Source organism: Canis lupus, chromosome 26 (assembly GCF_011100685.1).
Source record: "Canis lupus familiaris isolate Mischka breed German Shepherd chromosome 26, alternate assembly UU_Cfam_GSD_1.0, whole genome shotgun sequence".
Classification (NCBI taxonomy): Eukaryota; Metazoa; Chordata; class Mammalia; order Carnivora; family Canidae; genus Canis; species Canis lupus.
The window spans coordinates 1,572,815-1,582,304 of NC_049247.1; positions in this window are offsets into that span (position 1 = coordinate 1,572,815).

The window sequence follows — 9,490 nt, forward strand, 5'->3', positions numbered from 1 at the left end:
AAGACACTTTTTCTTATTTTTGATCACTGTAAAATGAAAAACATCAAAGGAAAAAGAATAGAATATGCTGTGGGTTGACAGCAAATGTAAAAGTAAAGTGTAGGGAAAAAATCAAAAAGGTCAGGAAGGAGGTGAAAGTATAAGCTGAGGCATGTGAATACACTACACATGAAGTGCTACACGATTATGGAATGTAATATGTGATTATTTAAACAGATATATCCTTTGCTAGTCACTGCAAAGCCATTTAGTAAACCTTAGGGCAACCACTGGGAAGAAGATGTTATAGAAGGGCAAATAATAAGGTAATAATAAGGCCTAAAATGGAATCATAACAAATTCTGGATTAACCCAAAAGCAGCAAAAAAGGATAAAAGGAAGACACACACACACACACAAAAAAAAAAAAAAAAAAAAAAACAGATAACACAAATAATTGGCACGAATGGCAGATTTAATACCAATCATATCAACCATTCAATTGAATTTAGATGACCTGAACACACCAAATAACAAAGATTCCCAGACTGGATAAAATAGAAAGACCCAAGTATATACTGTCCACAAGAAACACATCTTTAAATATAAAATATCTAGCTAGCTTAAAAGTAAAAGTAGACAGGAAAAATGTACCTTGAAAATACAAAATAAAAGAAAACTGGAATGGCCATGTTATGAGACAAAATAGAATTCAGAACAGGGGCTCTTTTCAGAGATAAAGAGGATCACTATACAAGGACCATGGAATGAATTCAGCAACAACACGTATATATCTAACAAAAGAATTACAAAATACACAGTACAAAAACAGCTATAATTGAAAGGAGAAATAGACAAGCCCACAGATGTATTCAGAGACTCCTCTCTCAGTAATCAATAAAATAAGTAGACAGAAGATCACTAAGGCTATAGAAAAGCTGACCAACATTATCAACCTAATTGGCTTAATAACATTTATAAAATACTCAGCAACAGAGAAATGACATCCTTTTTAAGTGCACACAATACATTCACCAAAATAGACCATACTCTGATCCATAAAAAAAACCAGCAAACATGAAATATCAAAAGCATATAAAGTATATTCTCTAATCATTATAGAATGAAATCCAAATGAAAAAAAGATGTCTGGATCTGGGGTGATGAAATGTTCTAAAAATAGATTATGATAATGATTATGTGGTTCTGTCAATTAACTAAAAAACACTGAGTTGTACAGTTTAAATGGATTAGCTCTATAGTATATAAATTACTAGAATGAACAAATGAGCTTACTAAGGTCATACAAGAAATATGGCCAACATAAAAAAATCTATTGAATTTGATATGCTAGTAATGAATGATTGGAAATTTAAATATGAAAAGATCATTTGTAATAGCTCCCAAATGAAATAGGTATAAATCTAACAAAATACATGCGAAAAGCACCTACATAAATGGAAAGATCTACTGCATTCTCAGGCTGGATGAGTGAGTATTGCTAAAATGCCAATCCTCCCCCAGATAATCCCACTCAAATCCCAATCAAAATCCCACCAGGATTTTTTGATAGAAATCAACAAGTTAACTCTAAAATTTATATGGAAAGGCAAAGAAACTCGGATAGCTTTCAAGCTATTTTGAAAAACATGTACAAAATTGGAACACTTCCATACTAATTTCAAGACTTCCTATAAAGTTGCAGTCCTCAACAGAATGTGATACCAACAAAAAGTTAACACACTGTATGGATGAAACAGAAGAGAGAACACAGAAATAGACTCACGACTACACTGCTCATTGGTCTCCAATAGAAGTGCCAGGGATCAAGATGGAGAAAGGACAGTCTTTTCAATGCATTGATTGGAATAACTGGACGTCCATATGCAGGAAAAAAAGACGCTTGAGGTGCCAGTGTGGTTCATTCAGTTAGGCAATTGACTCTTGATTTCAGCTCAAGTCATGATCTCAGGGTCATGAGATCTAGCCCCACATCGGGCTCCACACTCAACAGGAAGTCTGCTTGGAATCCTCCCTCTCCCTCTCCCTTTGTCCGTCCCTCTCTAAAAACAAAAACAAAAACAAAACAAAGAAAAGATGTCCTGTAGGCTAAGCTACTGGAGTGTACTTTCAGTTACGTGCACTTGAACATAATCTCTAACTGTTACGGTTGACATGCTGATTTGCGGCTCATCTTGACGATTCATCTTAGATAATTTCTCTGTGCAGACTGAGTTTTCTGCTTTGTCTCTGGACTCAGCTGCTTAAATAGTCATGGGGTACCCACCTACAAGTCCGTTTTCATTAACAGATGGGATCTTAAGAGACAGTGAAGCACTAAGTAATCATCATCTGTCATTACCAGGACCGTCCTCATATAAGCAATTAGCATATCATCCAGCAAACAGTAGCGTTTGCTATTTAGGAGTGAAATCGGCTGCAGAGAAAAAGACAATTATCTTGCACCTTTTAGAAAGTCATGCTGAACCATTGCAGCAAAAGTAAGAATTAATTCTTTACTCACTGCCTCTGCGAATAACAACGTCAATCTCCATAGAAACCTTCAAAGATGGAGCTGTGTTTCAAGAGATCCATTCCTGAGAGAGCCTATACCAACAAATAATAGAATCCTGAATTTCCTAAAGATCCTACAAATGACACTAAACCAGACATCAAAAAAAGACAGATGTTTGGATTTGAAATCCAGTCAAATTTCACCACTGAGTAGCCTAGAATAACTCAAACTGTAACCAACTATCATAATTCCATTCCCCAAACCTTCTCCTTTAAGACTGTGTCAATCAGGGTGCTTCCTGTTGCAGATGATAGAAAATCCAACTCAAAACAGACTTAAAGAACAGGGGGGAAATGTTATGTATTTACTCAAGCTGTGGAAAGTCCAGAGGCTAGCAGGGCCACATTCAGGACTCACTCAAGCTTGCCAGGAAGTTCACTCCTATATCCCACTCTTCACTTACCTTCCTTGGACTCCATTCTTTAGAAATGGAGATAGTGCAACAGAAACGGTAGATACGTGGGTAAATATAACACACTGTCTTCCCCTCACAATGTTTAAACATGTTTGACAGTTGATAGCAAAGACAAAAACAAAAAAATTTTCTGGCAGAGACTTTAACATCTACAGACAAGACCTGTAAGACAACAGAGCATAAAGAGACCATTGAGAGACAAGATTTCTTTTTTATTTAAAATTTTATTTATTTGAGAGAGGGCATGAGCAGAAGAGAGGCAGAGGGAGAAGCAGACTCCATGCTGAGCAGGGAGACTGACATGGGGGCTCAATCCCAGGACTGATATCATAATCTAAGTCAAAGACAGATGCTTCACCAACTGAGCCCCTCAGGCACCCCCAAGAGACAAGATTTCTATATTCAAATTGAAGTGGTAAAACAGTGATTCCAAGTAGGCTGTGAAAAGTGGAGGATGTATTCTGCAATCCCTACAGCAACCATTTAAAAAATTATGCAAAGAGATATAGTCAGAACCAAAATAATAAATAAAATGAAAACTAAACTCCAAAAACCAAAAGGAAGTCAGGAAAGAGGTAACAACAGGAACAAAAAAAAAAAAAAAAAAAAGGAACCAACAGAAAGAAAAAAAAATATATATATATACATATATATGTGTGTGTGTGTGTGTGTGTGTGTATAATGGTAGACCTAAATCCAAACTTACCAATAATGGAGTGGTTTACAACACAGGATGTACACCTAAGTACAAGCTATCCACAAGAAACTCACTACAAACGTAATGATACAGGTAAGTGAAAAGAGAATGGAAAAAGATATACCATGCAAATACTAATCCCGCTCCCCCCAAAACCAGCTAGGCTAGTTATATTAATATCAGACAGGACAGACATCAGAACGAAGGAAATGAGCAAAGATGAAGAGGAGTCATACATAGATAAAAGAGTCAATGCAGCAGAAGACAAAAGAATACTAAATATGTGTGCACCTGACGAAAGAGCTTCAAAACACTTGAGGAGAGCCTGACAGAATGGGAAGGAGGAATAGACGGGTGCAGAATTGCAATTGGAGACGTCGGCCCTCCCCTCCCGGCCATAGGTAGGACAGGGAGACAGAAAATCAGCAAGGGGTTTAGAAGAAATCAACACAATGGACCATCTGGATCTAATTGGCATTTATGAGATACTCCACCCAACAACATTAATTGTACATGAGTACACAAGAGTACATGAAACATTCACCAAGAAAGACCATATCCTAGGCCATAAAATAAAATCCTAATTAATGTAGATAAGTGAAGTCAGACCAGGTATGCTCTCTGGGTGTAATGAAATTGAACCAGAAATCAATCACAGAAAAATAATAAGTAAATTTCCGGCTCCTCAGAAATTAAACAACATGTTCCCAACTAATCCACAAGTAAAAAAAAAAAACTCTCAGGTGAAGCTAGAAAATAGTTTTGACAGGGTGAAGATGAAAATCCGACCTATCAGGATTGGCGGGATGTGCCCTTAGGGGCAAAATCACAGTCCCAGATCAATCCTCTGAGCTCCCTCCACATGAAAGAAATAGAAAAAGCAAAGAGAAGGAAAAAAAATCAAGCAAAAGAAAAGAAGTGAGCTTTGCCAAGTCATTATATGTCACCAAAAATTTCCAAGCAGGTAAAGCTCTTGCAGAAAGTAAGGCATCTCAGCAATTTCTCTGCTTCCAAGTCCTCAGTGACACACAATTACTCTCAGAAGAGATTACATCCTAATCCTGTCCCTCCTGTCCCCTCTGTTCATGGCGCCGCCACCAGGATGCCCCTGCCCAATTCACCCTAAACTCAAACAATATTCCATCTTCCATCCCATGTACTGAATACTAACATTATAGTGCTATTTTAACTGTCTTATTTGAATTGTTTTGTCTGGTGTTTCTGATAATCCCATTATGTAGGTACTAATAGTTTCTATGTATTACCAGCAAGGAAACGGAGTCACAGACCAGTTGATAACTCGCCAAAGATGACACAAGTAATAAAAACAGGAACAGGTGATTGAGCCCAGACAGCCTGGCTCCTGAATTAATGCCCTTAACCCAGCACTTCACAGTCAGCCTCCCTCTCTGAGCACCCAGAGCATCACAACTGTGCCTACCCCCTGGCATCCATTACTTTCTGCCTTGAATTTTGAGTGTTTGCGTCTTTATCTTAACTCTCTTATTAGATTATTCGTTCTTAGAGCACAAAGGCCACATCATATCAACTTCTATGGCATCAGATTCAGGCTTCATACATGTATGTGGAGTGAGGGAGGGAGGGAAGGTGTATTAGGATTCTGCAGAGAGAGAGAGAGAATTGGCTCACGTGAGTATGGACGCTGAGAAGTCATGAAACAGAGCTCAACATCCGCCTTTTTACTTAAAACCATTGCCTCCATTTGCCCAATGAAACTTTTTTTTTTTAATGTGTCTGAATCCTCACAGAAATTCAGCTACAGCCAGGCAACAGCAATCTGAGGATAGCTATGCACGTGCTCATCAATCCATCAACACAGAGACAGAGCAGCCCATCCTCTCTAGTCCATCTGCCACTATATCTCAGGGAATTTATCATTAAATATTTATGGAGCATCTCCTGTACCCTAGATGCTCTTCCAAGCCGTGAACAAGAAAAATCAGTGTCTACTCTCAAGGAACTTCTTTCTAGGGGGGAAAGGAGGGGCGTGGAAGGAGAAACACACAGGTACACAGAAAGTGAGAAACGTGAAAACATTGATGACTGCTTTAAATGAAATAAACTAAAATGCCATTTGCTGTTCCTGGCTGCGGGGAGGGCCTGGAGGTATGGCTGTCGTTGATGATCTGGGAGGAACATCCTGGGTGTTATTGGAGCTGGGTGCTGAATGATTTGATGGATTCAGGCACGGGAGCTCTGAGTGAAGACGATGCCACACGAGAGAACACCAGATCCTTAAGGCAAAAACGAGCCTGATATTGATGAGAATCAGAAAAACTGATGTGGCCAGAACATGGTAAGCAAAGGAGATTGGATGCAGGCGGGGCTGGCCTGGGAACAGCTCTGGAGGCCAGGACAGCGGCGGGACTGATGGATTGAACCTGGCCTGGGAAGGTACGGTAAGGTTTCAAGAGGACAGCACTTGACTTCATCTTCATCTGTAAAAGATGGCTGGGGCTGCTGTATGGATGGTAGACTGTTGGAAGGCAGACCACCCTTGGAAGTAGAAAAGTGTAGTGGAGAAGCTTCTTGGAGACATCCAACCAAGAGGAGGTTGTGGAGGCTCGGGCCAGGATGGTTGGGGTGGGGGATGTGGGAATGCAGAGAAGAGGAGGATCCAAGAATCCAAGATGTGCTTTGGTGGGGGTGTGATGTAAGAACTGGATGAGGCCAAGAAGGGCCTCTGAGAAGCCAACACTGACTCCTGGGGACTTGGTTGGGCAAGTAGGCAGAGGGTCACATGATTTAATAAGAACAAATCTGATGAGGAACAGGCAGGCAGGACTGCCATCGATAGGACAGAGATGCCAGACCCATCGGAAGCCCAGAACTAACGGGATAAGCAGCCCCCCAGGGGATCCCTGCTCTGTCAGAGCCCGTGTGCATCTGGGAAGGTGACCGTTGCAAGCTGAGGGCAGGGGGAAACCCATCCTCGCTCCACCACCATGGTGGGGGCCCTTTAGGAGAGGCCCAGACACGGCCCACCCTTGTTGGTTGTTGTGAGAAAAGCAACAAAGTGGGAGCCCTCCTGGGACCAAGGCCCCCCAGTGGCGGCTCCTCACCAGGGCAGAGGCAGGGCCACCAGGACCCCCGTGGGCTCCTGGATACCTCCAGTCTTACGGTCCAGTCATCTCTCCACATCGTGGGCTCTGGCGAAGCTCTTGAGAATTCACACATGGCCCACAAGAACCACTTCAGAAACCACTTGCATAACTACAAATGTTCTCATTGAGTTTCTGGGTTGTAATTTGAAGGGGGTGGACATGCCCACTTCTCAGCTGGCTTCCTGCAGCATGTCTGTACTTCGGAGGAGCAGCCCCGGGTCCCGCCTGGGTCCTTCCCGGCAGCTGGGGCTGTGAACAGAGGAACCTCTCAAGACCACAGACATCTCCCTCCTGTCCTCCTGCGGGCTCACCCATATTTATTTGTTTTCAATGTGCTGTTTTGTTAAGAGTCTATGGAATGCACCTCCCTTGCCAATTGAGTTGGAACAGAACAGGAGAAGACGCAGCTGACACTACACTCAATTCCTTAAAAGTAACTCCTTTAAAAAACAAGGGAGGAAGTGCCTCTCTGCCTCTCTTCCTTGCTCAGCTGTCACGAATCTTTCCAGAATAAAAGATACTTTCCTCTTACCTTTTCTTCTGAGACCCAAGAGCATGATGAGCCCCAATAGCAACCTCTGAGCGCTTACATCCCCAACCAAAGTCTGTTCTTTAATGAAATCACTTGGAATCCAATAATTTAGATGTTATTTTGGCAAGTGGATATGACAAAGGGGGAGGGAGATGAACTTATTAACACTCTCCCCATTTGAGCCAACAGAAATCTCACTGGGGTGGGTTTTTTTTTTTTCACCTCAAAAAAGATTATCCATAGTTACATTTTCAAAAGTCAAAAAAAGACGAGTTTTCTTGGAATTTAGTTGATAATATAGTTCAGAGATTCCCTATGCATTCCTGGTCTTAAAATGTTTAGTAAATCCTGAGAGAGAAGAGTTTAACGAACTCCCAGCTGTTCAGTTTCATTCCCGCCTGAACCCATTTCCTACAAAGCCTTACAGCCCGCTGAGAATTCCCGAGAAGATGGCTTATCTCCTATTGCACTGTTTCTAAAATAGAGTGGCGGTGCCGCTGACTACCTAATGGGCCTGACACTCCTCTCGTCAGAAAAAGAATTAAAAAGATGTTCTAATGAATGATTTTATGTTAGGGGGATGGTTCAGGGGACCGGAGCCCCCCACAGTACCCGTGTTGATGCGGGTACGGAGGTGGGTACGCAAACGTTCAAACTGTACTTTTGAAGTAGGGCTCAGCGCCCTGGCCTCAGGGGAAGCGGGACCGTGGAAGCACACGGCCCGCGATGGCTAGTGGTAATTATCTAGCATTCTCATGCGTGCCACAGATAGGACCATCTAGGTCACAGAACTAAGACACCTACATAGTTCGTGTGTTTTCATCCAAATTATTTTATTTCCTTGACCCTGAATTTTGGGTGTCTAGAAATCATGCTTGAGACATCGCCTAACTCAGAATGTGCAGAATTGTCGGAAATAACAGTTTTTACACCCTGGACTCATCTATTGCAAGTTGTCCCACATCGCTAAATAAAAACACACCATTTATGAACGATTTAACAACATATTTCCTGGGGCGCCTGGGTGGCTCAGTCGGTTAATGGGCTGACTCCTGGTTTCCGCTCAGGTCATGATCTCGGGTCATGGGGTCGAGCCCCAAGTTGGGCTCCGGCTCAGCAGGGGGTCTTCTGGAGGTTCTGCCCCTCCCCCACTCATGCTCTCTCTTTCTCTAAAATAAATAAATAAATCTTTAAAAATAAAAAAATCATATATCCTGACTCTTGAATGTAATCATTATCTTACAAGTTATTTATTTATTTATTTATTTATTTGCATATGTTTTTACTGGAGTTCGATTTGCCAACATATAGCATAACACCCAGTGCTCATCCCATCAAGTGCCCCCCTCAGTGCCCGTCACCCAGTCACCCCATCTCCCCTCCCACCTCCCCTTCCACTACTTGTTTGTTTCCCAGAGTTAGGAGTCTCTTATGTCCTGTCACCCTCACTGATATTTTCCACTCATTTTCTCTCCTTTCCCCTCTGTTCCCTTTCACTATTTTTTATATTCCCCGAATGAAGGAGACCATATAGGGGATCCCTGGGTGGCTCAGCGGTTTAGCGCTTGCCTTTGGGCTGGGGCATGGTTCTGGAGTCCTGGATCAAGTCCTGTGTTGGGCTCCTGGCATGGAGCCTGCTTCTCCCTCTGCCTGTGTCTCTGCCTCTCTCTCTCTCTCTCTCTCTCTCTCTCAATTTCTTTCTCTATCATGAATATATAAATAAAAAAATCTTTAAAAAAAAAAAAGGAGACCATATAATGTTTGTCCTTCTCCAATTGACTTACTTCACTCAACATAATACCCTCCAGTTCCAACCACGTCGAAGCAAATGGTGGGTCTTTGTCCTTTCTGACGGCTGAGTAATATTCCATACTATATATAGACCACATCTTCTTTATCCAGTCATCTTTCAATGGACTCCGAGGCTCCTTCCACAGTTTGGCTATTGTGGACATTGCTGCTATAAACATTGGGGTGCAGTTGTCCTGCTGTTTCACTGCATCTGTACTCTTGGGGTAAATCCCCAGCAGTGCAATTGTTGAGTCATAGGGTAGTTCTATTTTTAACTTTTTGAGGAACCTCCACACAGTTTTCCAGAGTGGCTGCACCAGTTCACATTCCCACCAACAGTGCAAGAATGTTCCCCTTTATCCACATCCTCTCCAAC